This window comes from Lampris incognitus, chromosome 5, assembly GCF_029633865.1.
Source record: "Lampris incognitus isolate fLamInc1 chromosome 5, fLamInc1.hap2, whole genome shotgun sequence".
Lineage (NCBI taxonomy): Eukaryota > Metazoa > Chordata > Actinopteri > Lampriformes > Lampridae > Lampris > Lampris incognitus.
Genome location: NC_079215.1, coordinates 7588297 through 7606919, shown reverse-complemented (window position 1 = coordinate 7606919; position 18623 = coordinate 7588297). Strand labels below are relative to the sequence as shown.

At 41.9% G+C, this 18623-nt stretch overlaps 1 protein-coding gene across 2 annotated transcripts in view; it reads right to left on the bottom strand.

The window, feature by feature from the left end:
- LOC130112693 (uncharacterized) overlaps positions 1-17549 on the bottom strand; it is a 65611-nt gene extending 48062 nt beyond the window's left edge. The window contains exons 1-3 of one of the 2 annotated variants that reach the window (XM_056280154.1): positions 17436-17549; positions 5907-6035; positions 4670-4860 (exon numbers count right to left, since the gene is read on the bottom strand). The gene's annotated coding sequence lies outside the window, so the exon portion shown is untranslated. The remainder of the gene's footprint in view (positions 1-4669; positions 4861-5906; positions 6036-17435) is intronic. The other variant, XM_056280155.1, reaches the window with a different exon arrangement.
- Positions 17550-18623: the final 1074 nt, after the last annotated feature.

Below are 18623 nucleotides of genomic sequence, written 5' to 3'. Positions count from 1 at the left end.
TATCACCGAATCCTCCTCCTCGAAACTGTAATCCTCGCAGAGGATCTCCCTCTCGCTAGCCAACATTTTTTATAAATAACAAGTGATGAGCGGTACCGAGCCCCACCCACCCAGGAAGGCAGTAGCCAGCAGCTTTGAATTCATAAAACTACACCTATTTTCGGTTATGATTCAAACTCCCAATGTTAAAAAATGTGTTCAGAAAGGGCATGTCAGTCTCTCTTTAAGTCCTACTTATCTGGAAGAACACATTGTGTCTGCTATAGTAATATTATTTCAAAATTCTCTGACGTTAAATATGCTGTGCCTCAGGGCTCAGTTCTTGGCCCTCTACTTTTCTCTCTTTATATTTCACCTCTTGGCCAAATGATACGCAGTGGAATAAATTTCCATTGCTACGCTGATGATACTCAGCTGTATGTACCTATAAGGGCTGATGATCATACTCAAATGACTAACTAAGAGGCCTGCTTGGCTATTGTGAAAAACTGGATGTCACTTAACTTTCTGCTTTTAAATTCGGATAAAACAGAGATACTGGTTGTTGGCCCTGCTAGACACAGACACCAATTGAATCAAGTAACGATAACAATCGACAACTCTGTGGTTTCACAAAGTGTGGCAGCCAAAAATCTTGGTGTTACATTTGATCCCAGCCTTTCCTTTGATAAGCACATTAAAGAAATGACCAAGACTGCCTTTTTTTCACTTACAGTGCATCCGGAAAGTATTCACACCCCTTCACTTTCCCCACATTTTGTTATGTTACAGCCTTATTCCAAAATGGATTAAATTCCTTTTTTTTCTCTCATCAATCTACACACAATACCCCATAATGACAAAGCAAAAAAGATTTTGTAGAAATTTTTGCAAATTTATTAAAAATAAAAAACTGAAATATTGCATGTACATAAGTATTCACACCCTTTACTCAGTACTTGCTTGAGGCACCCTAGGCAGCGATTACAGCCTCAAGTCTTCTTGGGTATGAAGCTACAAGCTTGGCACACCTATATTTGGGGTATTTCTCCCATTCTTCTCTGCAGATCCTCTCGAGCTCTGTAAGGTTAGATGGGGAGCGTCGCTGCACAGCTATTTTCTGGTCTTTCCAGAGATGTTCAATGGGGTTCAAGTCTGGGCTCTGGCTGGGCCACTCAAGCACATTCACAGACTTGTCCCAAAGCCACTCCTTCGTTGTTGTGGCTGTGTGCTTAGGGTCGTTGTCGTGTTGAAAGGTAAACCTTCGCCCCAGTCTGAGGTCCTGAGCGCTCTGGAGCAGGTTTTCATCAAGGATCTCTCTGTACTTCGCTCCATTCATCTTTCCCTCGATCCTGACTAGTCTCCCAGTTCCTGCCTCTGAAAAACATCCCCACAGTATGATGCTGCCACCACCATGCTTCACTGTAGGGATGGTATTAGCAAGGTGATGAGAGGTGCCCGGTTTCCTCCAGACGTGACGTTTGGCATTCAGGCCAAAGAGTTCAATCTTGGTTTCATCAGACCAGAGAATCTTGTTTCTCATGGTCTGAGAGTCCTTTAGTCCTTTCTGGCAAACTCCAAGCAGGCTGTCATGTGCCTTTTACTGAGCAGAGGCTTCCGTCTGGCCACTCTACCATAAAGGCCTGATTGGTGGAGTGCTGCAGAGATGGTTGTCCTTCTGGAAGGTTCTCTCATCTCCACAGAGGAACGCTGGAGCTCTGTCAGACTGACCATCGGGTTCTTGGTCACCTCCCTGACCAAGGCCCTTCTCCCCCGATTGCTCAGTTTGGCTGAGCGGCCAGCTCTCGGAAGAGTCCTGGTGGATCCAAACTTCTTCCATTTACGAATGATGGAGACCACTACGCTCTTCGAGACCTTCAAAGCTGTAGACATTTTTTTGTACCCTTCCCTAGATCTGTGCCTCGATACAATCCCTTCTCGGAGGTCCACAGACAATTCCTTTAACTTCATGGCTTGGTTTCTGCTCTGACATGCACTGTCAACAGTGGGACCTTATATAGACAGTTGTGTGCCTTTCCAAATCATGTCCAATCAATTGAATTTACTACAGGTGGACTCCAATCAAGATGTAGAAATATCTCAAGGATGATCAGTGGAAACAGGATGAACCTGAGCTCAATTTTGAGTGTCATAGCAAAGGGTGTGAATACTTATGTACATGCAATATTTCAGTTTTTTATTTTTAATAAATTTGCAAAAATTTCTACAAAATCTTTTTCGCTTTGTCATTATGGGGTATTGTGTGTAGATTGATGAGATAAAAAAAAAGGAAATTAATCCATTTTGGAATAAGGCTGCAACATAACAAAATGTGGGGAAAGTGAAGGGGTGTGAATACTTTCTGGATGCACTGTATGTAACATAGCTAAAATTCGGTCTTTTCTCTCCATGGCTGATGCAGAGACTCTAATACATGCATTTGTTTCATCCAGACTTGATTACTGTAACGTTCTGTTTTCAGGTCTGCCACATTGTAGTACTAAAAGTCTTCAGATGGCTCAGAATGCTGCTGCTAGAATCCTAACTAAAGCTAGAAAATTTGACTATATTACACCAATTCTTGCCTCCTTCATTGGCTTCCTATCCATACTAGATCAGAATACAAGGTGCTTCTGCTGACTTATAAAATCCTAAATGGGTTTGTCCCATCTCACCTGTCTGATCTCCTTAAACCGTACAGTCCATCTCGAGCTCTTCGCTCTCAAAATACAGGGCTCCTGTGTGTACCCAAAGTTAAAAAGAAGTCAGCTGGTGGCAGGGCCTTTTCCTGTCGGGCTCTGTTCTTGTGGAATAACCTGCCTGCTGCCACCAGACAATCAGTCTGTTGAGTCTTTAAATCCAAACTTAAAACTCATCTTTTTGCCTTAGTCTACAATTAGTTGTCTTTTTGTTGAGTGCTTCACAACCTGTACTGCATGGTGGGTCAGTTTTCTGTCTCAATGAATTTACCAACCACTGTTCTGCCCACGAGTTTATAGCATATAGATTATGACTTAACTGATTATGACTAATAACTACTGCAAACTGTTCTCTTCTCTCACATGTCTTTTCTCTCTCTCTGAATGATGTCTTCTTTCTCTTTTTCTGTGTGTGAATGGTGCCATGGGAGTCTCCCTTGTGTGCACGTGCAGTCGATTCTCCTCCCAGGTTTCTGTGGTGATGGTGGTCGCCACTTGGATGCTGCCTGGAATTCCCCTCATCACGTTCTTTTTTATATCTTATAAATCCATATCATTTTTTTTCTACATGATGATGCTGGTCGCGTGGCTTTGGGTCCTGGACTGTTCCGATGGCGTCTGGACACTGCTTGGCGTCCTGCACATCATATTCTTCATAAATTTTATAATTCCATTATAATTCTGTTTATCCTCTTTCAATGTTGTATTGTGTAAATTGTGTAAACACAACATCCATTGCACGTTGTCCGTCTTGGCAGAGAGATCCCTCCTCTGTTGCTCTCCCTGAGGTTTCCCTGTTAAAGGTTTTTTTTTAGGGAGTCGTTCCTACGTATAAAAGCTGGCTCAGCTATGTGAGATAACATGTCCCCTCAGTAGATAGCTAGATGTGGACACCTCAAGGCTCATCCAAAGGAATTGAATCGAGTGCAACTGGACTTGGTATATATCCGTGAAGGATATATACCGGATATATACCAAGTCCAGTTGCACTCGATTCAATTCCTTTGGATAACCATGACCTGGACGAATGAGAACATCCACAGACTCAAGGCTCATCAGTATTATATCATCCACTGTATTATAATCACCTTCACACACCCTCTTCAAAACTAGAAGGTCATGAAATTCTCACACTTTTACATGTGGGATCACAAATAAGATCACATATACGTATACAAAACATTCCGATACTTACGTCGCTTGCTTACGTTATCTGCTTTATCTAGCCAATTACAGGACAGGTTCAAATACATTATTGATTAGTTATGTTTGTATATTATCACCACAAATGCGTGGCAGGACTTTCCTCACTGTTACCAAAGTCATTACTGTCTACCATCATCTTTGTCATCACCATCATTACTGTTATCACAATCTCGCTCGCTCGCTCGCTCTCTCTCTCACTCCCTCGCTCTCTCTTTCTCACACACACACACACACACACACACACACACACACACACACACACACACACACACACACACACACACACACACACACACACACAAGCGCTGAACTTAAAACAAGTTGCCTTGTGGCGCTCTCTCTCTCTCTGTCTCTCTCCCCTCCTCTGTCTCTCTCTCTCTCTCTCTCTCTCTCTCTCTCTCTCTCTCTCTCTCTCTCTCTCTCTCTCTCTCTCTCTCTCTCTCTCTCTCTCTCTCTCTCTCTCTCTGTCTCTCTCCCCTCCTCTCTGTCGCTCTCTCTCTCTCTCTCTCTCGGTCTCTCTCACTCTCTGTGTCTCACACCTACACACACATCCACACACATCTTGTTTTTGATCCTTAAAGCAGGGCTTGACAAATTTATTTGTACAACTTCACCGATAAAATTGATTTAATTTGATCATTACAATCAACCAAATTGTCAACATTGCTGATGTAACGCAACTGTTTCCTCAGCTGCGTTACCCCTGACCCACAACAGACAAAAGAATCATCAATCATTCCAGAAGAGGAAAGAATAAAAAAAGCTGAAAATGAACGTGAACCTACCTAGGTTTGTATGAACTGCCCTTCCTCGTTCTGGACTGCCGGGCTCCTCATCCCTTCGGGTACCGCTGAGATTATTCACGAGTCCTTCGATAATTTCCAGGAGCAATCAGAAGATACCAAGAAGGCTCATTCTCTTCAGTTATCTGTCTTGTCTCGGTTGCATCTCCCGTCAAGTAGGAAGTGCAAAGCTTCTGATTGAAAAAAGCAAACAAATAATAAAAAAAAAGCGTTGTGCGGTTTCACAGATACTGGTAGGCTCCATAGCTGTCACCTATATATAAACCAAACCAGCAGAAGCATGAACTATCTCAAACTGTGGAAACCCCTACCAGGGTTTTTTTTCCCTTTTGTGCCTGTCTCTTTGTTCTTTTTCTGTTCCTTTTTTACACGGTAATGAAATCTGTTTTTCTCGATTGTCTTTGCCTTAGACACGTGTCAGATGGACTAAGAAGATAAGGACTGTTCACCTCCTGAAAAGATCATTCTTAGAACAATTAGATAATTCTTACAACAATGAATGTTGAACTCCCAAGTGGTCCAGATTAGACACCAAGATATGGTGGAAAAAAACAAAACCAAACCACAAACTCAGTTTCCCGGGGGTGCGTCAATCAAAGGCAACTCAGAAAAAGCAAATTTCCTGATATGACTAAATATACACGGAGGTCGAAGAGTCTTCCCAAAGCCAAATTTTGCTTACCAAATACTTATTTCCTGTAAAGATCTGACTCACTCCCCATTCGCTATAGGTTCCTAATATAAGACGACAAGGACCGCACGTCAGGGTGTAAAGACAGGAAGGTGTCGGACTATTTTCAATTGTTTACTTATAGTCCTAGTTGACAATACATTAAAGTTCAAATGAAATCAAATATCAGCTAAGACGTTCCCATGTTTAGGCTTTTATTTACCACATTATACACGGTTTATTTTTGATTTTATTGGTTTGCACAACAACACAACAATCAAGTACATAAATACATCTTTCACAAGGAAAGAGAGGGGAAAAAAAGGATGTGCTAGTGAGGTAAGAAACCCGAGGAGGGCTTATTATGAAGCCTCACCATAGCAGTAAATTTCAATCATGACCAAAACAAAAACAAAAAAAACCCCAGAATAAATAAACAAAAAATAGGAAAGACAAACACACAAACAAAATAAAAGTACAGCTGCAAATTTCTGATGAAGCATTGGATCATCACGCTAATGCTTGGAAGGTAACAGAAGCTGGACTAACCTGGAAATCAATGGTCTGGATGGTCCGGGAACCGATAAAACCAATGAGGACATGTCCGCCGTCTTCCAACAACTGCCAAGTGAGAAAAACTCTTGAATTCTTGCGTATTCAGAGGAAGTGTCAGGGGGGCTGTAAAGAAGAACGGAAGGAGTTTTTTGTTGTGATTCGTTCAATGATGAGTGCAAGCCCATCGTGCATAAATGGGAAACCACTGTGGAATCAGGTTGAACCATGTGGAAATAGAAGTTGCAGGGCTATAACTGGCACCATAAAGACACATTGCTGTTTTCAAGTCCTAGGTTATGAATCAGTTTTAGGGGAGACTTTAATTTTATTTTGCTAACGCTTGAATCATCTCGTGCACTTGTTTCTGGACGTATCAGTGAAATATAGGGTTGGGCATCGTTTGGATTTTAACGATTCCGATTCCAGTTCTTAACGATTCCACTTCGTTGAGAGGCGGGGGGGTCAAAACAGGTCACACGCCTCTTTCGTCGAAGAAAATTTCATTTAAAGAAAACTTTATACAAGCCATTCTGTTTTAAGAACAGGTCATTCATGTGAACGTCTCATTCTCATATTTACATTTACAACTGTCTTCATACATGAAGACGAAGAACTAAAGACACAGTCACACCCTGGTCCGGACTACCAGGTATTAAACTCCTTAAATTAGAAACCGTTCTCGTTTAGACAAATGAGCAAGCATATCTGCCTTCTCAGGTTGTATACGCGTTCAGCACAGAAAAAAAAAAAAAAAACACATTTCAGTATTTGCATACAGTTTATAGCAATTCGCTCACGTATAATGTGATAGGTGGACGTAATATGACCAGCAGGTGTTACTGTTGTACTGTCTATTACCATGACGTAAAGTGTGCATGTTTGTTAGTTGTTGAGGTAGACGGAAATGGGCTGTGCTCGATAAAAACATGCCGAGCAGCGGTAAAAGTTACGGTGACACTTTAGTATGGGGAACATAAAAAAACTTAATTACTAGTGAATTAGTAATGATCAAGATGTCACTTTAGTATGGGGAACATATTCTAAGTAACAAAAACTTAATTTACAGTAATGTAACACTATGAACACTTGTAGTTTTGTGTGTTGTTATGTAAGAACAGACCATATTCATTAAGTGTTAGTAAGGGAGAATAACTCTCCTTGTGGTACTACCACCTTATAAAGTCCATACTAAGCAAAGCATATTGAGATGGTACTACTAATAAGCCATAATTCTGAGGTTATAGAGGGAAAACTCATAGTTAATGGCTTACTGGTTGTATAATAAGGCCATGCAGAATAAGGCATTAATGAGTACGTAATAATGACCAATGAAGAGCCAATATGTTGCTAATTTGCATGCCAATAAGCACCTAATTAATGGTGACTACGTTCCCCATACTAAAGTGTTACAAAAGTTACACTTGATAACAAGAACTGACGGAGTCGGCTCATTCTATTCGGAAAGTATTCTTCATGTCGAGAATACACGTCTGCAGACGTTACATGGTGTCAGAGTAGTCTTCATATTAGTGTAACGTGAAGCCATGCCTAAGTTTAACCCGCCGAGCGATTGCAAGTTTGACTGCCCCGCAGAATGGCCGGAGTGGAGACAAAGATTTAGTGAAATGCCTCCATGGGATATTCCTGGTAAAGCCATCAGATCTGCAGACCTCCTTTCTTCATCCATTCCTAAGACATAAGATTCATGATGACACTTCAGGGCCTAGCCTTGAACCATCTCCCTAAATGAGGGCATCTGAAGTGGCTAAAGTTTCCATGCGCACATTAAAACCTTTTCAGCCTAAACTTTTATTATTGTAAGTGTTTTGCTGTAAATATGCGTTTGCAGCCTACCCCAGTGCCACTAACGCTAAAATATTCACTCCTCTCTTGCCGGAAACTGGTTTGTAACCAAGAGGGGCAAAACTCATCTGCCCCCCACTTACCCTAACCAGCACTTCTATTAATTCACTCTGCATTTCTCATCTCATCTCATCTCATGTCATCTCATCATCAGCCACTTAGCCGCAAGCTAAGTAGGGCACTCCAGATGTCCCTCTCCCCAGGAACGCCCTCCAGCTCCTCCTGGGGGATCTCAAGGTGTTCCCTGGCCAGACTGGACATGTAGTCATTCCAGCGAGATCTGGGTCTACTCCAGGGTCGCCTCCCAGTTGGACATGCCCGGAAAACCCCCAAAGGAAGGCGCCCAGGAGCAATGGCGTGGCCACGGGAGGGGGGGGGGGGACTTTTGTCAAAAGATGGTCCTTGATATTTCTTCAAAACCGAGGAGAAAATGCCTGGGTATAGGTTGAGTAGGGTAAGAATTTTTCGGAGAAATGCTGGAAGAAGATTACGTAAATGAATTACGTAATGGCCATTTATAACAAAAGTGCTCCTTTTATTCGAGGTCATTGTAACTGTGATGTGATGTGATGTAATGTGGTGAGGTCATACATCATTCCTGGGTTGCTTTCATCACAGACATTGGAAGCAATGAAAATTATTCAGATTTTAATCCACAAAATGAGGTGTTTTAATCCACATAATGAGATACTTTATTGATCTAAACTATGACAAATTGACCTGTTTGTGTGTCGGTAGAAACTGCAATATCTTAATATAGTCTTCCCCATTCTATTTACGCAGTACCATGTGACACATTTGTTGTGTTCTATGCATACGCTGGTAGGTGACACCAATGTTATGAATGCCCTGTTGCGTGTAACGTAAAACAGAAGAGACTAAGAAACGGTCCCTGAGAGCAGGATAAGCGGTTCTGATAATGGATGGATGGATGGATGGATGATCATTACTACTGTGCTCCATGCTTTACTTACTTAGTTATACATACACTGCTTACACAACACACATCCAAACATAACAACATTACAGAATTTCCGTTTTTTAGACTAGAAATGTGCAAATAAAAGAGGAACGAAGGAACGGCTTTTCAAACTTTTCGCAATGGCTTCCAGTACTCTTTGTGATCCTGCGACGGAAAATGTTGTAAATATCCACCAAGTACTCGCGCTTGGACCCATATGACCTGTGATTAATTTCCCTGATAAAAAAGTATGGAAGTAGGGAATATAGGTTTCAGAAAAAGTGGTACAGTACATATGACTGGTTGGAGTATTCTGTAGAATTGTCAAAGTTTCCACGTCAGCAATGCCAAACATGATATCGGGAGATGCATTCTAAGCCAAAGTAAAGGGCAAGCCCCCAAAAAGGGCGTTTCCCCAGACCCCCTCATTTTTATAGCCCCCTGTACATTTACCCTGGCCATGCCCCTGCCCAGGAAGCATCCTAATCAGATGCCCGAACCACCTCAACTGGCTCCTTTCGACACGAAGGAGCAGTGGCTCTACTCCGAGCTCCCTCCGGATGTCCGAGCTCCTCACCCTATCTCTACAGCTGAGCCCAGACACCCTACAAAGGAAACTCATTTCAGCCACCTGTATCCGCGATCTCACCCTTTTGGTAACTACCCAAAGCTCATGACCGTAGGTGAGGGCTGGAAGGAAGATTGACTGGTAAATTGAGAGCTTTGCCTTCCGGCTCAGCTCCCTCTTCACCACAACGGTCCAGTACATTTCTCATATATACACTACCGTTCAAAAGTTTGGGATCACCCAAACAATTTTGTGTTTTCCATGAAAAGTCACACTTATTCACCACCATATGTTGTGAAATGAATAGAAAATAGAGTCAAGACATTGACAAGGTTAGAAATAATGATTTGTATTTGAAATAAGATTTTTTTTACATCAAACTTTGCTTTCGTCAAAGAATCCTCCATTTGCAGCAATTACAGCATTGCAGACCTTTGGCATTCTAGCTGTTAATTTGTTGAGGTAATCTGGAGAAATTGCACCCCACGCTTCCAGAAGCAGCTCCCACAAGTTGGATTGGTTGGATGGGCACTTCTTTGAGCAGATTGAGTTTCTGGAGCATCACATTTGTGGGGTCAATTAAACGCTCAAAATGGCCAGAAAAAGAGAACTTTCATCTGAAACTCGACAGTCTATTCTTGTTCTTAGAAATGAAGGCTATTCCATGCGAGAAATTGCTAAGAAATTGAAGATTTCCTACACCGGTGTGTACTACTCCCTTCAGAGGACAGCACAAACAGGCTCTAACAGGTACTATTTAATTAAGATGCCAGTTGGGGACCTGTGAGGCGTCTGTTTCTCAAACTAGAGACTCTAATGTACTTATCTTCTTGCTCAGTTATGCAACGCGGCCTCCCACTTCTTTTTCTACTCTGGTTAGAGCCTGTTTGTGCTGTCCTCTGAAGGGAGTAGTACACACCGGTGTAGGAAATCTTCAATTTCTTAGCAATTTCTCGCATGGAATAGCCTTCATTTCTAAGAACAAGAATAGACTGTCGAGTTTCAGATGAAAGTTCTCTTTTTCTGGCCATTTTGAGCGTTTAATTGACCCCACGAATGTGATGCTCCAGAAACTCAATCTGCTCAAAGAAGTGCCCATCCAACCAATCCAACTTGTGGGAGCTGCTTCTGGAAGCGTGGGGTGCAATTTCTCCAGATTACCTCAACAAATTAACAGCTAGAATGCCAAAGGTCTGCAATGCTGTAATTGCTGCAAATGGAGGATTCTTTGACGAAAGCAAAGTTTGATGTAAAAAAAATCTTATTTCAAATACAAATCATTATTTCTAACCTTGTCAATGTCTTGACTCTATTTTCTATTCATTTCACAACATATGGTGGTGAATAAGTGTGACTTTTCATGGAAAACACAAAATTGTTTGGGTGATCCCAAACTTTTGAACGGTAGTGTATGAATAATTTTTATTCAATAAAAATATCCTTATGTATCTATATATCTTGTTTTATAAAGGGATCTTGTTGTATAAAGGGATTGCCCCCCTTAACCCAACCCCACAATTAACCAGTAGGATATATACATACAGCCAGACATTCACTCATCTCTTACTCAAAACTGGGTTTGTTTCCAGCCTGGCTCAACCACAACCCTACTACACCTGCCCATCACTGCCCACCAGTATGCTTACATACATACAGTGCATCCGGAAAGTATTCACACCCCTTCACTTTCCCCACATTTTGTTATGTTACAGCCTTATTCCAAAATGGATTAAATTCCTTTTTTTTCTCATCAATCTACACACAATACCCCATAATGACAAAGCAAAAAAGGTTTTGTAGAAATTTTTGCAAATTTATTAAAAATGAAAAACTGAAATATTGCATGTACATAAGTGTTCACACCCTTTACTCAGTACTTGGTTGAGGCATCCTTGGCAGCGATTACAGCCTCAAGTCTTCTTGGGTATGAAGCTACAAGCTTCGCACACCTATATTTGGGGTATTTCTCCCATTCTTCTCTGCAGATCCTCTCGAGCTCCGTAAGGTTAGATGAGGGGCGTCGCTGCACAGCTATTTTCTGGTCTTTCCAGAGATGTTCAATGGGGTTCAAGTCTGGGCTCTGGCTGGGCCACTCAAGGACATTCACAGACTTGTCCCGAAGCCACTCCTTCGTTGTCGTGGCTGTGTGCTTAGGGTCATTGTCGTGTTGAAAGGTAAACCTTCGCCCCAATCTGACGTCCTGAGTGCTCTGGAGCAGGTTTTCATCAAGGATCTCTCTGTACTTTGCTCCATTCTTCTTTCCCTCGATCCTGACTAGTCTCCCAGTACCTGCCGCTGAAAAACATCCCCACAGCATGATGCTGCCACCACCATGCTTCACTGTAGGGATGGTATTAACAAGGTGATGAGAGGTGCCTGGTTTCCTCCAGACGTGACGTTTGGCATTCAGGCCAAAGAGTTCAATTTTGGTTTCATCAGACCAGAGAATCTTGTTTCTCATGGTCTGAGAGTCCTTTAGGTGCTTTCTGGCAAACTCCAAGCGGGCTGTCATGTGCCTTTTACTGAGCAGAGGCTTCCGTCTGGCCACTCTACCATAAAGGCCTGATTGGTGGAGTGCTGCAGAGATGGTTGTCCTTCTGGAAGGTTCTCTCATCTCCACAGAGGAATGCTGGAGCTCTGTCAGACTGACCATCGGGTTCTTGGTCACCTCCCTGACCAAGGCCCTTCTCCCCCAATTGCTCAGTTTGGCTGGGCAGCCAGCTTTAGGAAGAGTCCTGGTGGATCCAAACTTCTTCCATTTATGAATGATGGAGACCACTGTGCTCTTCGGGACCTTCAAAGCTGTAGACATTTTTTTGTACCCTTCCCCAGATCTGTGCCTCGATACAATCCTGTCTCGGAGGTCCACAGACAATTCCTTTGACTTCATGGCTTGGTTTCTGCTCTGACATGCACTGTCAACAGTGGGACCTTATATAGACAGGTGTGTGCCTTTCCAAATCATGTCCAATCAATTGAATTTACTACAGGTGGACTCCAATCAAGATGTAGAAATATCTCAAGGATGATCAGTGGAAACAGGATGAACCTGAGCTCAATTTTGAGTGTCATAGCAAAGGGTGTGAATACTTATGTACATGCAATATTTCAGTTTTTTATTTTTAATAAATTTGCAAAAATTTCTACAAAACCTTTTTCGCTTTGTCATTATGGGGTATTGTGTGTAGATTGATGAGAAAAAAAAGGAATTTAAATCCATTTTGGAATAAGGCTGTAACATAACAAAATGTGGGGAAAGTGAAGGGTTGTGAATACTTTCCGGATGCACTGTACATACATACATACAGGCATACTTGGCCTTTAGCCTAACCAGAGTTTGTACTGTATATATTCTAAGCACATCTCATTTTGTGTATGTTTTCATGTGCACACTACATTGTTTTTATATATTCAAAATGTGGCATATGAATAAAGTTTGACTTACTGATTGACACAGCTACAATGAGCCTCTGCAAATGATGAGCACTGTTTGTAGTCCAGAGTTACTCAAAGTAGACATTAAGAGATGAATGTTTGTACCTGAACATTTAAAATCTTCCCAGCCCCCATCAAACATAATTAAATACTATATTCATCATTCATCCGAGGTGTGAGAACTTGCTTGACTGAACTACTGAGCTCAGGACTTGTAGGCCAATGCAGTCATGCAAAATTACAAATTTTCCAGTACATACAAGACTATAAGGATACATGCAAGACTTTGAATAGCCAATCTGTATCCCTGTCCATCTACCTAATTTTGAGACTGATTAAGATTTTGAATTGATCTGTCCCTGTAAACAGAATCACAACAAATATAAACCCTAACTTATAAAATGTCAAAAAGTTAGGCAAAACACACAAAATATAATCATTATTCCTTTCTGGTAGCATAACTCATACAACAGAAGTACATTACAGCGGGCTGAAACCAGTCTGATGCTTTGCTGACCTCATGTGGAGATCTGTAATATTGTTTTGGGGTCTTGGTTAAGGATCTGTTGACTGCAAAATGACACGACTAGAAAGTCATTCGTATTTAAATTCACATTTATTCATAATTAATTTTATAGCTGAGTCAGAAAGATCTTACAACCTCAGTGGTGACTGAAGATTTCCAGTCAAGGCTTTATACCTTATTTACATTCATCAGATTACAGAGTGAGAACACTGTAAAGGCTCAAAACATTTTGAGCATGTGTGTGTATGTGTGTGTGTTTGTGCATGTGTGGACTACTGTGTAACTCCCTCTACCATGGCATTTCTCAGAAGAACCCATTAAAAGATGAAAACAGATTAAGAAAAGTTAAAAGCCAAGGAAAGAAAGTGGGTCTTGAGATGCATCTTTAAAAAAAAGTCCAATAGACTCGGCCTGTCTAATGGTCTCTGGCAGGCTGTTCCAGAGTCGAGGGGCCTCTACATAGAAAGCTCTATCTCCCACCTTTTTAAGATGTGAACAGAGGATGAACAACAATCTGTAGAGGGAGAACTTAAGGGACCTGGTGGTGTTGTAAGGAGTGAGAAGCTCAGAAATATAGGGGGGGACGAGACCATGGAGAGATTTAAATATTCTTTTGGAGGATTTTGAAATGGATTCTGAAATGAACGGGGAGCCAGTGAAGGGATGCAAGAATAGGAGTGATGTGATCTCATTTTTTGGATCTTGGTAATAACCGGGCACCAGTGTTTTGAACTAATTGTAGTCGAGAAATGGAAAATGGACGTCTGTAGATCTGTAGACGATGCTATCTCGCTTGCTTTGCATACAGCTTTAGTACACATTGAAAAGAGAAATACCTGTCAGAATGTTGTTTATTGATTACAGCTCTGTTTTTAATACAATTATACCATCCAAACTGGTGTTGAAACTCAGAGGTCTTGGTCTAGGCAACTCTATCTGTAATTGTCTATTTGATTTCCTGACAGGCAGGCCCCAGACTGTGACAGTAGGTTAAACATACTCATCGATATTAGTTCTTAGGACTGGCACACCTCAGGGCTGCTGTCTCAGTCCCCTATTGTACAGTCCGTTTACACACGACTGTGTTGCCAAATATGACACCAAATATGACAGCAACAGCATCATTAAATTCGCAGATGACACCACAGTGACTGAACTAATAAGCGACAGTGATGAGGGTCTTTGGGGGGAAGTGGAAGATTTAATCATATGGTGCCATCATAATATCCTCTCTCTAAACGTCAATAAGATAAGAAATCATTGTTGACATTATAAAGTGCAGAGAAAATCCCTATTCCTTTTTCATCTGTTGAAATTGTGGACAGTTTTAGATTTCTAGGTTAACACATCAGACACCCTCACATGGTCTCTCAACATCAATTACATCCTTGAGAAGGCGCAGCAGAGATGGTATTTTGGTACCAAAACTCTTACGAACTTTTATCGCAGTACCATGCGCTATATAAGTTTGATTTATTATTATTATTATTACATCACAGTGTGGCTTGGCAACCTGACTGCTCGGGACTGCAGACTGCTTCAAAAGACTGTAAAGACAGCAGCAAAAATCATCGGCATGGAACTACCACAGCTTAATATTTATACCACTCACTACAAAAAGAAAGCCCAAAAACATCATTAAGGACACCAGCAACCCTGCTCATGTTCTGTTCTTGCTCCTTCCATCTAAAAAACGTTACCAGAGCATCAAATGACACACCACCCGTCTCGGTAGTAGTTTCTTTCCACAGGCAGCCAGGTTGCTGAACAGCTGACGCACCCATATGCACTGACTGGTTTGATGAGGATGAAAATGATGAAAATCATTTTCATAAATAAATCATATGCTATGGCCTTCACAGTCAACAGATCTCAACCCAGTTGAACACCTATGGGAGATTTTGGACTGACTTATTTGATAGCATGCTCCACCACCCATCATCAAAACACCATTTATGATGGAATATCTTTAGGAAGAATGGTGTTCATGCCTCCAGTAGAGTTCAGAGACTTGCAGACTCTATGGCCAGGAGCACTGAAGCTGTTCTGGATGCTCGTGGTGGAACAATACCTTACCAAGACATTTTATGTTGGTTTTTCCTTTCATTTGTCACCCGTCTGTGTGTAGTAAGCATCGAGCTGTTTGCATACACACCCATGAAATGACATTTTTGTAAATCCTACTTCCTGCCAAAAGATGGGGCTCTGCTCACGTAGATATTGCACACAGGCAAACACCCACCCACACGTTTTCACTTTGCCACAGGCTCTGTCCCCAACCCAAATGCGATGAAAACACCGCACTAATGTATTGTCTACTGTGCCATTATGTATACACGTAGAGTCTGAAGTATATCACAAGGCTACCAAGGACACATCACACCTTAAGGAGATCTTAGGATAAATATTCAGAGCGGGTCCTGACCTCCCTGTGGCTCCAAGCAAAATTCTGCTAAGGGGCCCTCCTTCCTGACCCGTGAGCCATGTTATCCATTTGCTATTGCCACACACCCACAACGGACACCCCAGTGCTCCCACTACAATGCTCCCTCCCTTAAAACAGTTTGCTCCACCTGGCGGTCTCAGAATAAGTAGACCTACACAGAACAGAATGAGATACAAACCAATACATAATACCATTTATACAATGGCTTGGCTGAATACTTGATGATTATTATTTTCTCAGAGATCCATCCATCCGTTATCCAAACCGCTTATCCAGCTCAGGGTCGCGGGATCCATCCATCCATCCATTATCCAAACCGCTTATCCAGCTCAGGGTCGCGGGGATGCTGGAGCCTATCCCAGCAGTCACCGGGCGGCAGGCGGGAAGACACCCTGGACAAGTGTTCTCAGAGATGCTGGTAACACTTTAGTATGGGGAACGTAGTCACCATTAATTAGGTGCTTATTAGCACGCAAATTAGCAACATATTGGCTCTTAATTGGTCATTATTACGTACTCATTAATGCCTTATTCTGTATGGCCTTATTATACAACCAGTAAGCCATGAACAATGAGTTGTCCCTCTATAACCTTAGAATTATTGCTTATTAGTAGTACCATCTCAATATGCTTTGCTTAGTATGGACTTTATAAGGTGGTAGTACCACAAGAAGAGTTATTCTCCCTTACTAACACTTAATGAATATGGTCTGTTCTTACATAACAAAACACAAAACTACAAGTGTTCACAGTGTTAAATTACTCTAAATTAAGTTTTTGTTACTTAGACTATGTTCCCCATACTAAAGTGACATCTTGATAATTACTAATTCACTAGTAATTAAGTTTTTTTATGTTCCCCATACTAAAGTGTTACCGAGATGTTCATCCATATTACATATGCATATAGCGTAATCAACAAAGTATCTCAAATAAACAAATAAATATTCAATATCTAATCAACAGTCAATGTCAGTCCATTGCTTTCCATCTTGCATGAGCCCAGAGCTGTAACTAAACCTTGACAGAGACTAGACCAGTGTTTCTCAACCCAGTCCTCAAGGACCCCCTATCCTGCAGATTTTCATTGTAACCCTGCATAGGTAGCCCTGCTTGTACTCACTCGACCAATCATCTCGCAGCACTTAATTATGCAAGGTGTGCAACGTCTGACAAAATTCATTGCTGATTGGTTGAATAACTACAAACAGGTACCTATTCAGGGTTGCAAAGAAAATATGCAGGATAGGGGGTCCTTGAGGACTGGGTTGAGAAACACTGGACTAGACGATCACTGGTCTTGTTTTAAACACGATGTGCGCCCACCCATAAACGCCATGCGTTCATTGTCGGGACCGGCCCCCCTCTGAGGGCGCCGCTGGGAAGCGCGCGTTTCATTTCGCGCATGCGCATGCGAACGCGGGTTCAGGCGCGACGCGGTTTCATCTTTTTTTCCGAGCGGCGGTTTATAAAAAAAAAAACACCGTTGCCCGCTGGCGGTTATCGGACATAATAAACAGGTTAAATGTCACTCTCAGGCACAAAATAACACACCACAGCCCCGCCACTGTCCGTCGGGCTCGTCAGAACACAGGACGGGCCACCAAGAAATACACTGCCCCAGCTGGGCTAGCGGGGCAGACGCACCGCAAGCTAGCGGCACCAACTTAACTCTACTTTTATTAGCGGACATCAAATATGGAGAGGAGAGGACGCACGTTTACCTGATTACTGTTCCCACGAGTCACTGTCATGCTTCTTTTGTTTGTTTGTCTGTTTTATTCCCCCCGTTTTCGTGACCCGAAGGAGAGTTCCGCTTCATCCTCTCATCCGAGTTGTCACCCACTTTGACACGGAAGAGGGGGGGGGGGGCCCTACGCAACTTCAGTAGCGAGCGTACGCAACTTCCGTAGCGAGCGTACGTAATTTCCGTAGCGAGCGTAGGCAACTTCCGTAGCGAGTGTACGCAATTTACGTATAGAGCGTACGGAACTTACGTAGCGAGCGTACGGGGCCGGCCGGCTCTGTAAACGTTTGCACTGTGCTGGCAGGGAGGGTGAAAGGTTAAACAGTTTTACTCCCTCAGTAATAGGGTTATAGCGCCGACATGTTTACGTTTAAATTCCTCAGAGACACGGACAAACCCCCCCACCCCCCCAAAAAAAACAACTTTAACATGAGCAGGGTATGTTAACCTTATCAAGCAGCACGGAAAAAAGGAGAAAATCATTAGCGTAAACGCATTATCTACTCCTCTCACTATGTGTCTGGTGTGTGTCTGTGTGAGAGTCTATAAACTAAAGCACTTGGGGCCTTGATTCTTTTTGGAGGTTATTGGGGATGATCAGGGGCACCTATAAAAAATAGCAGAACAGTAATTAAAATTATGCATAATTAATTATGCATAATTATGCAAAAATATGCATTTTATAAAAATGGCTAAAACCACTTTTCTCGGCATTTCAGATGATTCAGAGCATCTTTGATTTTTTTCACCTATAAAATTTTTTGGAGGTGGTAGGTATTGTTCCAGAGAGGACCAGAGAAATAGCAGAAAATTAAAATAAATATGCATAATTATGCATTTTCTAAAAATGGCTATAAACCACTTTTCTCGGCATTTCAGCTGATTCTGAGCATCTTTGATTGTTTTTCACCTATATAAAAAAAATTTCTGGGACTTAGAAATGTTTTGGCATTATGCAAAATATATGCATTTTTGCAAAAATGCACTTATGATCCTCATTTTTTTTGGAGTTGGTAGGTATTGTTCCAGAGAGGACCAGAAAAATAGCAGAAAATTAAAGTAATTATAATAATTATGCATAATTATGGAAAATATGCATTTTCTAAAAATGACTAAAAACCACTTTTCTCAGCATTTCAGATGATTCTGAGCATTTGGGGGGAGG